Here is a 15,241-nt window from a genome sequence, read left to right on the forward strand (position 1 = left end):
TCTAACTGTAATGCCTGTAATGTCTAACTGTAATGTCTAAATGTAATATCTGTAATGTCTAACTGTAATGTCTGTAATGTCTAACTGCAATGTCTGTAATGTATAACTGTAATGTCTAACTGTAATGCCTGTAATGTCTAACTGTAATGTCGGTAATGTCTAACTGTAATGTCTATGTGTAATGTCTAACTGTAATGTCTAACTGTATTGTCTGTAATGTCTAACTGCAATGTCTGTAATGTCTAACTGTAATGTCTGTAATGTCTAACTGTAATATCTGTAATGTCTAAATGTAATGTCTAACTGTAATGTCTGTAATGTCTAACTGTAATGTCTGTAATGTCTAAATGTAATGTCTAACTGTAATGTCTAACTGTAATGTCTGTAATTTCTATGTGTAATGTCTAACTGTAATGTCTGTAATGTCTAACTGTAATGTCTGTAATGTCTAACTGTAATGGCTGTAATGTCTGTAATGTCTAACTGTAATGTCTGTAATGTCTAACTGCAATGTCTGTAATGTCTAACTGTAATGTCTAACTGTAATGTCTGTAATGTCTAACTGTAATGTCTGTAATGTCTAACTGCAATGTCTGTAATGTATAACTGTAATGTCTAACTGTAATGTCTGTAATGTCTAACTGTAATGTCTGTAATGTCTAACTGTAATGTCTGTAATGTCTAACTGTAATGTCTGTAATGTCTAACTGTAATGTCTGTAATGTCTATGTGTAATGTCTAACTGTAATGTCTGTAATGTCTATTTGTAATGTCTAACTGTAATGTCTGTAATGTCTAACTGTAATGTCTGTAATGTCTAACTGCAATGTCTGTAATGTCTAACTGTAATGCCTGTAATGTCTAACTGTAATGTCTGTAATGTCTAACTGTAATGTCTGTAATGTCTAACTGTAATGTCTGTAATGTCTAACTGTAATGTCTGTAATGTCTAACTGTAATGCCTGTAATGTCTAACTGTAATGTCTGTAATGTCTAACTGTAATGTCTGTAATGTCTAACTATAATGGCTGTAATGTCTAACTGTAATGTCTAACTGTAATGTCTGTAATATCTATGTGTAATGTCTAACTGTAATGTCTGTAATGTCTAACTGTAATGTCTGTAATGTCTAACTGTAATGGCTGTAATGTCTAACTGTAATGTCTGTAATGTCTAACTGTAATGTCTGTAATGTCTAACTGTAATGTCTATGTGTAATGTCTAACTGTAATGTCTGTAATGTCTAACTGTAATGTCTGTAATGTCTAACTGCAATGTCTGTAATGTCTAACTGTAATGTCTGTAATGTCTAACTGTAATGTCTAACTGTAAAACCTGTAATGTCTAACTGTAATGTCTTGAATGTCTAACTGTAATGTCTAACTGTAATGTCTAAATGTAATGTCTGTAATGTCTAACTGTAATGTCTGTAATGTCTAACTGCATTGTCTGTAATGTATAACTGTAATGTCTAACTGTAATGCCTGTAATGTCTAACTGTAATGTCTGTAATGTCTAACTGTAATGTCGGTAATGTCTAACTGTAATGTCTATGTGTAATGTCTAACTGTAATGTCTATGTGTAATGTCTAACTGTATTGTCTGTAATGTCTAACTGCAATGTCTGTAATGTCTAACTGTAATGTCTGTAATGTCTAACTGTAATGTCTGTAATGTCTAAATGTAATGTCTAACTGTAATGTCTGTAATGTCTAAATGTAATGTCTAACTGTAATGTCTAACTGTAATGTCTGTAATGTCTATGTGTAATGTCTAACTGTAATGTCTGTAATGTCTAACTGTAATGTCTATGTGTAATGTATAACTGCAATGTCTAACTGTAATGCCTGTAATGTCTAACTGTAATGTCGGTAATGTCTAACTGTAATGTCTATGTGTAATGTCTAACTGTAATGTCTAACTGTATTGTCTGTAATGTCTAACTGCAATGTCTGTAATGTCTAACTGTAATGTCTGTAATGTCTAACTGTAATATCTGTAATGTCTAAATGTAATGTCTAACTGTAATGTCTGTAATGTCTAACTGTAATGTCTGTAATGTCTAAATGTAATGTCTGACTGTAATGTCTAACTGTAATGTCTGTAATTTCTATGTGTAATGTCTAACTGTAATGTCTTTAATGTCTAACTGTAATGTCTATGTGTAATGTATAACTGTAATGTCTGTAATGTCTGTAATGTCTAACTGTAATGTCTGTAATGTTTAACTGTAATGTCTGTAATGTCTAACTGCAATGTCTGTTATGTCTAAATGTAATGTCTGTAATGTCTAACTGTAATGTCTGTAATGTCTAACTGTAATGTCTGTAATGTCTAACTGCAATGTCTGTAATGTCTAACTGTAATGTTGGTAATGTCTAACTGTAATGTCTGTAATGTCTAACTGTAATGTCTGTAATGTCTAAATGTAATGTCTGTAATGTCTAACTGCAATGTCTGTAATGTATAACTGTAATGTCTAACTGTAATGTCTGTAATGTCTAAATGTAATGTCTGTAATGTCTAACTGTAATGCCTGTAATGTCTAACTGTAATGGCTGTAATGTCCAACTGTAATGGCTGTAATGTCTAACTGTAATGGCTGTAATGTCTAACTGTAATGTCTAACTGCAATGTCTGTAATGTCTAACTGCAATGTCTGTAATGTCTAACTGCAATGCTGTCTAACTGTAATGTCTGTAATGTCTAACTGCAATGTCTGTAATGTCTAACTGTAATGCCTGTAATGTCTAACTGTAATGGCTGTAATGTCTAACTGTAATGGCTGTAATGTCTAACTGTAATGTCTGTAATGTCTAACTGTAATGCCTGTAATGTCTGTAATGTCTAACTGTAATGTCTGTAATGTCTAACTGTAATGGCTGTAATGTCTAACTGTAATGTCTGTAATGTCTAACTGTAATGTCTGTAATGTCTAACTGTAATGTCTAACTGTAATGTCTGTAATGTCTAACTGTAATGTCTAACTGTAAAACCTGTAATGTCTAACTGTAATGTCTTGAATGTCTAACTGTAATGTCTAACTGTAATGTCTAAATGTAATGTCTGTAATGTCTAACTGTAATGTCTGTAATGTCTAACTGCAATGTCTGTAATGTATAACTGTAATGTCTAACTGTAATGCCTGTAATGTCTAACTGTAATGTCTGTAATGTCTAACTGTAATGTCTGTAATGTCTAACTGTAATGTCTATGTGTAATGTCTAACTGTAATGTCTATGTGTAATGTCTAACTGTATTGTCTGTAATGTCTAACTGCAATGTCTGTAATGTCTAACTGTAATGTCTGTAATGTCTAACTGTAATATCTGTAATGTCTAAATGTAATGTCTAACTGTAATGTCTGTAATGTCTAACTGTAATGTCTGTAATGTCTAAATGTAATGTCTAACTGTAATGTCTGTAATGTCTAACTGTAATGTCTGTAATGTCTAACTGTAATGTCTGTAATTTCTATGTGTAATGTCTAAATGTAATGTCTTTAATGTCTAACTGTAATGTCTATGTGTAATGTATAACTGCAATGTCTAACTGTAATGCCTGTAATGTCTAACTGTAATGTCGGTAATGTCTAACTGTAATGTCTAACTGTATTGTCTGTAATGTCTAACTGCAATGTCTGTAATGTCTAACTGTAATGTCTGTAATGTCTAACTGTAATATCTGTAATGTCTAAATGTAATGTCTAACTGTAATGTCTGTAATGTCTAACTGTAATGTCTGTAATGTCTAAATGTAATGTCTGACTGTAATGTCTAACTGTAATGTCTGTAATTTCTATGTAATGTCTAACTGTAATGTCTGTAATGTCTAACTGTAATGTCTGTAATGTCTAACTGTAATGTCTGTAATGTCTAACTGTAATGTCTGTAATGTCTAACTGTAATGTCTAACTGTAATGTCTGTAATGTCTAACTGTAATGTCTGTAATGTCTAACTGCAATGTCTGTAATGTCTAAATGTAATGTCTGTAATGTCTAACTGTAATGTCTGTAATGTCTAACTGTAATGTCTGTAATGTCTAACTGCAATGTCTGTAATGTCTAACTGTAATGTCTAACTGTAATGTCTGTAATGTCTAACTGTAATGTCTGTAATGTCTAACTGTAATGTCTGTAATGTCTAAATGTAATGTCTGTAATGTCTAACTGCAATGTCTGTAATGTCTAACTGTAATGTCTAACTGTAATGTCTGTAATGTCTAACTGTAATGTCTGTAATGTCTAACTGTAATGCCTGTAATGTCTAACTGTAATGGCTGTAATGTCCAACTGTAATGGCTGTAATGTCTAACTGTAATGGCTGTAATGTCTAACTGTAATGTCTAACTGCAATGTCTGTAATGTCTAACTGCAATGCTGTCTAACTGTAATGTCTGTAATGTCTAACTGCAATGTCTGTAATGTCTAACTGTAATGCCTGTAATGTCTAACTGCAATGTCTGTAATGTCTAACTGCAATGTCTGTAATGTCTAACTGCAATGTCTGTAATGTCTAACTGTAATGCTGTCTAACTGTAATGTCTGTAATGTCTAACTGCAATGTCTGTAATGTCTAACTGTAATGTCTGTAATGTCTAACTGTAATGGCTGTAATGTCTAACTGTAATGGCTGTAATGTCTAACTGTAATGTCTAACTGTAATGTCTGTAATGTCTAACTGTAATGTCTGTAATGTCTAACTGTAATGTCTGTAATGTCTAACTGTAATGTCTAACTGTAATGCCTGTAATGTCTAACTGTAATGTCTGTAATGTCTAACTGTAATGTCTGTAATGTCTAACTGTAATGTCTAACTGTAATGTCTGTAATGTCTAACTGTAATGTCTAACTGTAATGTCTGTAATGTCTAACTGTAATGTCTGTAATGTCTAACTGTAATGTCTAACTGTAATGTCTGTAATGTCTAACTGTAATGTCTGTAATGTCTAACTGTAATGTCTGTAATGTCTAACTGTAATGTCTGTAATGTCTAACTGCAATGTCTGTAATGTCTAACTGTAATGTCTAACTGTAATGTCTGTAATGTCTAACTGTAATGTCTGTAATGTCTAACTGTAATGCCTGTAATGTCTAACTGTAATGTCTGTAATGTCTAACTGTAATGTCTGTAATGTCTAACTGTAATGTCTGACTGTAATGTCTAACTGCAATGTCTGACTGTAATGTCTGTAATGTCTAACTGCAATGTCTGTAATGTCTAACTGCAATGCTGTCTAACTGTAATGTCTGTAATGTCTAACTGCAATGTCTGTAATGTCTAACTGTAATGTCTGTAATGTCTAACTGTAATGTCTGTAATGTCTAACTGTAATGGCTGTAATGTCTAACTGTAATGTCTGTAATGTCTAACTGTATGTCTAATGTCTGTAATGTCTAACTGTAATGTCTGTAATGTCTAACTGCAATGTCTGTAATGTCTAACTGTAATGTCTGTAATGTCTAACTGTAATGTCTGTAATGTCTAACTGTAATGTCTAACTGTAATGTCTGTAATGTCTAACTGTAATGTCTAACTGTAATGTCTGTAATGTCTAACTGTAATGCCTGTAATGTCTAACTGTAATGTCTGTAATGTCTAACTGTAATGTCTGTAATGTCTAACTGTAATGTCTGTAATGTCTAACTGTAATGTCTGTAATGTCTAACTGTAATGTCTAACTGTAATGTCTGTAATGTCTAACTGTAATGTCTGTAATGTCTAACTGTAATGTCTGTAATGTCTAACTGTAATGTCTGTAATGTCTAACTGTAATGTCTGTAATGTCTAACTGTAATGTCTGTAATGTCTAACTGCAATGTCTGTAATGTCTAACTGTAATGTCTGTAATGTCTAACTGTAATGTCTGTAATGTCTAACTGTAATGTCTAACTGTAATGTCTGTAATGTCTAACTGTAATGTCTGTAATGTCTAACTGTAATGTCTGTAATGTCTAACTGTAATGTCTGTAATGTCTAACTGTAATGTCTAACTGCAATGTCTGTAATGTCTAACTGTAATGTCTGTAATGTCTAACTGTAATGGCTGTAATGTCTAACTGTAATGTCTGTAATGTCTAACTGCAATGTCTGTAATGTCTAACTGTAATGTCTAACTGTAATGTCTGTAATGTCTAACTGCAATGTCTGTAATGTCTAACTGTAATGCTGTAATGTCTAACTGTAATGTCTGTAATGTCTAACTGTAATGTCTAACTGCAATGTCTGTAATGTCTAACTGTAATGTCTGTAATGTCTAACTGTAATGGCTGTAATGTCTAACTGTAATGGCTGTAATGTCTAACTGTAATGTCTAACTGTAATGTCTGTAATGTCTAACTGCAATGTCTGTAATGTCTAACTGTAATGTCTGTAATGTCTAACTGTAATGTCTGTAATGTCTAACTGTAATGTCTAACTGTAATGTCTGTAATGTCTAACTGTAATGTCTGTAATGTCTAACTGCAATGTCTGTAATGTCTAACTGTAATGTCTGTAATGTCTAACTGTAATGTCTGTAATGTCTAACTGTAATGTCTGTAATGTCTAACTGCAATGTCTGTAATGTCTAACTGTAATGTCTAACTGTAATGTCTGTAATGTCTAACTGCAATGTCTGTAATGTCTAACTGTAATGTCTGTAATGTCTAACTGTAATGTCTGTAATGTCTAACTGTAATGTCTGTAATGTCTAACTGTAATGTCTAACTGTAATGTCTGTAATGTCTAACTGTAATGTCTGTAATGTCTAACTGTAATGTCTGTAATGTCTAACTGTAATGTCTGTAATGTCTAACTGTAATGTCTGTAATGTCTAACTGTAATGTCTGTAATGTCTAACTGTAATGTCTAACTGCAATGTCTGTAATGTCTAACTGCAATGGCTGTAATGTCTAACTGTAATGTCTGTAATGTCTAACTGTAATGTCTGTAATGTCTAACTGTAATGTCTGTAATGTCTAACTGTAATGTCTGTAATGTCTAACTGTAATGTCTGTAATGTCTAACTGCAATGTCTGTAATGTCTAACTGAATGTCTGTAATGTCTAACTGCAATGTCTGTAATGTCTAACTGTAATGCCTGTAATGTCTAACTGTAATGTCTGTAATGTCTAACTGCAATGTCTGTAATGTCTAACTGTAATGTCTGTAATGTCTAACTGTAATGGCTGTAATGTCTAACTGTAATGTCTGTAATGTCTAACTGTAATGTCTAACTGTAATGTCTGTAATGTCTAACTGCAATGTCTGTAATGTCTAACTGTAATGCCTGTAATGTCTAACTGTAATGTCTAACTGTAATGCCTGTAATGTCTAACTGCAATGTCTGTAATGTCTAACTGTAATGTCTGTAATGTCTAACTGCAATGTCTGTAATGTCTAACTGTAATGTCTGTAATGTCTAACTGTAATGTCTGTAATGTCTAACTGTAATGTCTGTAATGTCTAACTGTAATGTCTAACTGTAATGTCTGTAATGTCTAACTGTAATGTCTGTAATGTCTAACTGTAATGGCTGTAATGTCTAACTGTAATGTCTGTAATGTCTAACTGTAATGTCTGTTATGTCTAACTGTAATGTCTAACTGTAATGTCTGTAATGTCTAACTGTAATGTCTGTAATGTCTAACTGTAATGTCTGTAATGTCTAACTGTAATGTCTGTAATGTCTAACTGTAATGTCTGTAATGTCTAACTGTAATGTCTGTAATGTCTAACTGTAATGTCTAACTGTAATGTCTGTAATGTCTAACTGTAATGTCTGTAATGTCTAACTGTAATGGCTGTAATGTCTAACTGTAATGTCTGTAATGTCTAACTGCAATGTCTGTAATGTCTAACTGTAATGTCTGTAATGTCTAACTGTAATGTCTGTAATGTCTAACTGTAATGTCTGTAATGTCTAACTGTAATGTCTGTAATGTCTAACTTCAATGTCTGTAATGTCTAACTGCAATGTCTGTAATGTCTAACTGTAATGTCTGTAATGTCTAACTGTAATGTCTGTAATGTCTAACTGTAATGTCTGTAATGTCTAACTGTAATGTCTGTAATGTCTAACTGTAATGTCTGTAATGTCTAACTGTAAGGCTGTAATGTCTAACTGTAATGTCTGTAATGTCTAACTGTAATGTCTAACTGTAATGTCTGTAATGTCTAACTGTAATGGCTGTAATGTCTAACTGTAATGTCTGTAATGTCTAACTGTAATGTCTAACTGTAATGTCTGTAATGTCTAACTGCAATGTCTGTAATGTCTAACTGCAATGTCTGTAATGTCTAACTGTAATGTCTGTAATGTCTAACTGTAATGTCTGTAATGTCTAACTGTAATGTCTGTAATGTCTAACTGTAATGCCTGTAATGTCTAACTGTAATGGCTGTAATGTCTAACTGTAATGTCTGTAATGTCTAACTGTAATGTCTAACTGTAATGTCTGTAATGTCTAACTGCAATGTCTGTAATGTCTAACTGTAATGTCTGTAATGTCTAACTGTAATGTCTGTAATGTCTAACTGTAATGTCTAACTGTAATGTCTGTAATGTCTAACTGTAATGTCTGTAATGTCTAACTGTAATGTCTAACTGTAATGTCTGTAATGTCTAACTGTAATGTCTGTAATGTCTAACTGTAATGTCTAACTGTAATGTCTGTAATGTCTAACTGCAATGTCTGTAATGTCTAACTGTAATGTCTGTAATGTCTAACTGTAATGTCTGTAATGTCTAACTGTAATGTCTAACTGTCATGTCTGTAATGTCTAACTGTAATGTCTGTAATGTCTAACTGTAATGTCTGTAATGTCTAACTGTAATGTCTGTAATGTCTAACTGTAATGTCTAACTGCAATGTCTGTAATGTCTAACTGTAATGTCTGTAATGTCTAACTGTAATGGCTGTAATGTCTAACTGTAATGTCTGTAATGTCTAACTGTAATGTCTAACTGTAATGTCTGTAATGTCTAACTGTAATGTCTGTAATGTCTAACTGTAATGTCTGTAATGTCTAACTGTAATGTCTGTAATGTCTAACTGTAATGGCTGTAATGTCTAACTGTAATGTCTGTAATGTCTAACTGCAATGTCTGTAATGTCTAACTGTAATGTCTAACTGTAATGTCTGTAATGTCTAACTGTAATGTCTGTAATGTCTAACTGTAATGCCTGTAATGTCTAACTGTAATGTCTGTAATGTCTAACTGCAATGTCTGTAATGTCTAACTGTAATGTCTAACTGTAATGTCTGTAATGTCTAACTGTAATGTCTGTAATGTCTAACTGTAATGTCTGTAATGTCTAACTGTAATGTCTGTAATGTCTAACTGTAATGGCTGTAATGTCTAACTGTAATGCTGTAATGTCTAACTGTAATGTCTAACTGCAATGTCTGTAATGTCTAACTGCAATGCTGTCTAACTGTAATGTCTGTAATGTCTAACTGCAATGTCTGTAATGTCTAACTGCAATGCTGTCTAACTGTAATGTCTGTAATGTCTAACTGTAATGGCTGTAATGTCTAACTGTAATGTCTGTAATGTCTAACTGTAATGTCTAACTGTAATGTCTGTAATGTCTAACTGCAATGTCTGTAATGTCTAACTGTAATGTCTGTAATGTCTAACTGTAATGTCTGTAATGTCTAACTGTAATGTCTGTAATGTCTAACTGTAATGTCTAACTGTAATGTCTGTAATGTCTAACTGTAATGTCTGTAATGTCTAACTGTAATGGCTGTAATGTCTAACTGTAATGTCTGTAATGTCTAACTGTAATGTCTGTAATGTCTAACTGTAATGTCTGTAATGTCTAACTGTAATGGCTGTAATGTCTAACTGTAATGCCTGTAATGTCTAACTGTAATGTCTGTAATGTCTAACTGTAATGTCTGTAATGTCTAACTGTAATGTCTAACTGTAATGTCTGTAATGTCTAACTGCAATGTCTGTAATGTCTAACTGTAATGCCTGTAATGTCTAACTGTAATGTCTAACTGTAATGTCTGTAATGTCTAACTGCAATGTCTGTAATGTCTAACTGTAATGTCTAACTGTAATGTCTGTAATGTCTAACTGCAATGTCTGTAATGTCTAACTGTAATGTCTGTAATGTCTAACTGTAATGTCTGTAATGTCTAACTGTAATGTCTGTAATGTCTAACTGTAATGGCTGTAATGTCTAACTGTAATGTCTGTAATGTCTAACTGTAATGTCTGTAATGTCTAACTGTAATGCCTGTAATGTCTAACTGTAATGTCTAATGTCTAACTGTAATGTCTAACTGTAATGGCTGTAATGTCTAACTGTAATGGCTGTAATGTCTAACTGTAATGTCTAACTGTAATGTCTGTAATGTCTAACTGCAATGTCTGTAATGTCTAACTGTAATGGCTGTAATGTCTAACTGTAATGTCCTGTAATGTCTAACTGTAATGTCTGTAATGTCTAACTGTAATGTCTGTAATGTCTAACTGTAATGCCTGTAATGTCTAACTGTAATGTCTGTAATGTCTAACTGTAATGTCTAACTGTAATGCCTGTAATGTCTAACTGCAATGTCTGTAATGTCTAACTGTAATGTCTGTAATGTCTGTAATGTCTAACTGCAATGTCTGTAATGTCTAACTGTAATGTCTGTAATGTCTAACTGTAATGGCTGTAATGTCTAACTGTAATGTCTGTAATGTCTAACTGCAATGTCTGTAATGTCTAACTGTAATGTCTGTAATGTCTAACTCTAATGTCTAACTGTAATGTCTAACTGCAATGTCTGTAATGTCTAACTGTAATGTCTGTAATGTCTAACTGTAATGTCTGTAATGTCTAACTGTAATGTCTGTAATGTCTAACTGTAATGTCTGTAATGTCTAACTGTAATGTCTAACTGTAATGTCTGTAATGTCTAACTGCAATGTCTGTAATGTCTAACTGTAATGCTGTAATGTCTAACTGTAATGTCTGTAATGTCTAACTGTAATGTCTGTAATGTCTAACTGTAATGTCTGTATGTCTAACTGTAATGTCTAACTGTAATGTCTGTAATGTCTAACTGCAATGTCTGTAATGTCTAACTGTAATGCTGTAATGTCTAACTGTAATGTCTGTAATGTCTAACTGTAATGGCTGTAATGTCTAACTGTAATGGCTGTAATGTCTAACTGTAATGTCTGTAATGTCTAACTGTAATGCTGTAATGTCTAACTGTAATGCCTGTAATGTCTAACTGTAATGCTGTATGTACTGTAATGTCTAACTGTAATGCCTGTAATGTCTAACTGTAATGTCTGTAATGTCTAACTGCAATGTCTGTAATGTCTAACTGTAATGTCTGTAATGTCTAACTGTAATGTCTAACTGTAATGTCTGTAATGTCTAACTGTAATGTCTAACTGTAATGTCTGTAATGTCTAACTGCAATGTCTGTAATGTCTAACTGTAATGCCTGTAATGTCTAACTGTAATGGCTGTAATGTCTAACTGTAATGTCTGTAATGTCTAACTGCAATGTCTGTAATGTCTAACTGTAATGTCTGTAATGTCTAACTGCAATGTCTGTAATGTCTAACTGTAATGTCTGTAATGTCTAACTGTAATGTCTGTAATGTCTAACTGCAATGTCTGTAATGTCTAACTGTAATGGCTGTAATGTCTAACTGTAATGGCTGTAATGTCTAACTGTAATGGCTAACTGCAATGTCTGTAATGTCTAACTGTAATGTCTGTAATGTCTAACTGTAATGGCTGTAATGTCTAACTGTAATGGCTGTAATGTCTAACTGTAATGCCTGTAATGTCTAACTGTAATGTCTGTAATGTCTAACTGTAATGGCTGTAATGTCTAACTGTAATGTCTGTAATGTCTAACTGCAATGTCTGTAATGTCTAACTGTAATGCCTGTAATGTCTAACTGTAATGTCTGTAATGTCTAACTGTAATGTCTGTAATGTCTAACTGTAATGGCTGTAATGTCTAACTGTAATGTCTGTAATGTCTAACTGTAATGTCTGTAATGTCTAACTGTAATGTCTAACTGTAATGCCTGTAATGTCTAACTGTAATGTCTGTAATGTCTAACTGTAATGGCTGTAATGTCTAACTGTAATGTCTGTAATGTCTAACTGCAATGTCTGTAATGTCTAACTGTAATGGCTGTAATGTCTAACTGTAATGGCTGTAATGTCTAACTGTAATGTCTGTAATGTCTAACTGTAATGTCTAACTGTAATGCCTGTAATGTCTAACTGCAATGTCTGTAATGTCTAACTGTAATGGCTGTAATGTCTGTAATGTCTAACTGCAATGTCTGTAATGTCTAACTGTAATGTCTGTAATGTCTAACTGCAATGTCTGTAATGTCTAACTGTAATGCCTGTAATGTCTAACTGCAATGTCTGTAATGTCTAACTGTAATGTCTGTAATGTCTAACTGTAATGTCTGTAATGTCTAACTGTAATGTCTAACTGTAATGTCTAACTGTAATGTCTGTAATGTCTAACTGTAATGGCTGTAATGTCTATCTGTAATGTCTGTAATGTCTAACTGTAATGTCTGTTATGTCTAACTGTAATGTCTAACTGTAATGTCTGTAATGTCTAACTGTAATGTCTGTAATGTCTAACTGTAATGGCTGTAATGTCTAACTGTAATGGCTGTAATGTCTAACTGTAATGTCTGTAATGTCTAACTGTAATGGCTGTAATGTCTAACTGTAATGTCTGTAATGTCCTGTAATGTCTAACTGCTAATGTCTGTAATGTCTAACTGTAATGCCTGTAATGTCTAACTGTAATGTCTGTAATGTCTAACTGTAATGCCTGTAATGTCTAACTGTAATGGCTGTAATGTCTAACTGTAATGTCTGTAATGTCTAACTGTAATGGCTGTAATGTCTAACTGTAATGCTGTAATGTCTAACTGTAATGCTGTAATGTCTAACTGTAATGGCTGTAATGTCTAACTGTAATGTCTAACTGCAATGTCTGTAATGTCTAACTGTAATGTCTGTAATGTCTAACTGTAATGTCTAACTGTAATGGCTGTAATGTCTAACTGTAATGTCTAACTGCAATGTCTGTAATGTCTAACTGTAATGTCTGTAATGTCTAACTGCAATGTCTGTAATGTCTAACTGTAATGGCTGTAATGTCTAACTGTAATGCCTGTAATGTCTAACTGCAATGTCTGTAATGTCTAACTGTAATGGCTGTAATGTCTAACTGTAATGCCTGTAATGTCTAACTGTAATGTCTGCTATGTCTAACTGTAATGTCTGTAATGTCTAACTGCAATGTCTGTAATGTCTAACTGTAATGTCTGTAATGTCTAACTGTAATGTCTAATGCTAAGCTGTAATGTCTAACTGTAATGGCTGTAATGTCTAACTGCAATGTCTGTAATGTCTAACTGTAATGCCTGTAATGTCTAACTGCAATGTCTGTAATGTCTAACTGTAATGTCTAACTGTAATGTCTGTAATGTCTAACTGTAATGGCTGTAATGTCTAACTGCAATGTCTGTAATGTCTAACTGTAATGTCTGTAATGTCTAACTGCAATGGCTGTAATGTCTAACTGTAATGTCTGTAATGTCTAACTGTAATGGCTGTAATGTCTAACTGTAATGCCTGTAATGTCTAACTGTAATGTCTGTAATGTCTAACTGTATTGGCTGTAATGTCTAACTGTAATGTCTGTAATGTCTAACTGCAATGTCTGTAATGTCTAACTGTAATGTCTAACTGCAATGTCTGTAATGTCTAACTGTAATGTCTGTAATGTCTAACTGTAATGTCTAACTGTAATGCCTGTAATGTCTAACTGCAATGTCTGTAATGTCTAACTGTAATGTCTAACTGTAATGCCTGTAATGTCTAACTGCAATGGCTGTAATGTCTAACTGTAATGTCTGTAATGTCTAACTGCAATGTCTGTTATGTCTAACTGTAATGTCTAACTGTAATGTCTGTAATGTCTAACTGCAATGTCTGTAATGTCTAACTGTAATGGCTGTAATGTCTAACTGTAATGTCTGTAATGTCTAACTGTAATGTCTAACTGTAATGCCTGTAATGTCTAACTGTAATGTCTGTAATGTCTAACTGTATTGGCTGTAATGTCTAACTGTAATGGCTGTAATGTCTAACTGCAATGTCTGTAATGTCTAACTGTAATGTCTAACTGTAATGCCTGTAATGTCTAACTGCAATGTCTGTAATGTCTAACTGTAATGCCTGTAATGTCTAACTGTAATGCCTGTAATGTCTAACTGTAATGCCTGTAATGTCTAACTGTAATGTCTGTAATGTCTAACTGTAATGGCTGTAATGTCTAACTGTAATGTCTGTAATGTCTACCTGTAATGCCTGTAATGTCTAACTGTAATGTCTGTAATGTCTAACTGTAATGTCTGTAATGTCTAACTGTAATGCCTGTAATGTCTAACTGTAATGTCTAACTGCAATGTCTGTAATGTCTAACTGTATTGGCTGTAATGTCTAACTGTAATGTCTGTAATGTCTAACTGTAATGGCTGTAATGTCTAACTGTAATGCCTGTAATGTCTAACTGTAATGTCTGTAATGTCTAACTGTAATGTCTGTAATGTCTAACTGTAATGTCTAACTGTAATGGCTGTAATGTCTAACTGTAATGTCTGTAATGTCTAACTGTAATGTCTGTAATGTCTAACTGTAATGGCTGTAATGTCTAACTGTAATGTCTGTAATGTCTAACTGTAATGCCTGTAATGTCTGTAATGTCTAACTGTAATGTCTAACTGTAATGTCTGTAATGTCTAACTGTAATGTCTGTAATGTCTAACTGTAATGCCTGTAATGTCTAACTGTAATGTCTGTAATGTCTAACTGTAATGTCTAACTGTAATGTCTGTAATGTCTAACTGCAATGGCTGTAATGTCTAACTGTAATGTCTGTAATGTCTAACTGTAATGTCTGTAATGTCTAACTGTAATGGCTGTAATGTCTAACTGTAATGGCTGTAATGTCTAACTGTAATGTCTGTAATGTCTAACTGTAATGGCTGTAATGTCTAACTGAATGGCTGTAATGTCTAACTGCAATGTCTGTAATGTCTAACTGTAATGTCTGTAATGTCTAACTGTAATGCTGTAATGTCTAACTGTCAATGTCTGTAATGTCTAACTGTAATGTCTGTAATGTCTAACTGTAATGTCTAACTGTAATGGCTGTAATGTCTAACTGTAATGTCTGTAATGTCTAA

The sequence above is a fragment of the Sander lucioperca genome, chromosome 4 (assembly GCF_008315115.2).
Source record: "Sander lucioperca isolate FBNREF2018 chromosome 4, SLUC_FBN_1.2, whole genome shotgun sequence".
Taxonomy (NCBI): Eukaryota; Metazoa; Chordata; class Actinopteri; order Perciformes; family Percidae; genus Sander; species Sander lucioperca.